The 205-nt window shown below is 38.5% G+C and overlaps 1 protein-coding gene across 1 annotated transcript in view; it reads left to right on the forward strand.

Moving 5' to 3' along the window:
- The window catches only part of LOC107704526 (COP9 signalosome complex subunit 6-like), an 18101-nt gene that overhangs the window by 3715 nt on the left and 14181 nt on the right, over positions 1–205 (forward strand). The gene's annotated exons all lie outside the window — the stretch shown is intronic.

The following is a 205-nucleotide window of genomic DNA, read 5'->3' on the forward strand; positions in this document are numbered from 1 at the left end:
AAATAATGTTCTTTTTAGCAGCATCATATGACCCCTTTAAAGACCAGATAACTTTGAGCAAAAGTAACTGGAAGAATGTTTGTTCATAACTTTGAGAGAGCGTTCCCAGTGCGATTCAATAGACAAACATCATAGATGGGTTTTACAGAGTCCTACACATTTCTCATCTGTGTGTGTGTGTCTCTCTCTCTCTCTCTCTCTCTGT

The sequence above is a fragment of the Sinocyclocheilus anshuiensis genome, unplaced genomic scaffold (genome assembly GCF_001515605.1).
Source record: "Sinocyclocheilus anshuiensis isolate Anshui unplaced genomic scaffold, SAMN03320099.WGS_v1.1 scaffold2026, whole genome shotgun sequence".
Classification (NCBI taxonomy): Eukaryota; Metazoa; Chordata; class Actinopteri; order Cypriniformes; family Cyprinidae; genus Sinocyclocheilus; species Sinocyclocheilus anshuiensis.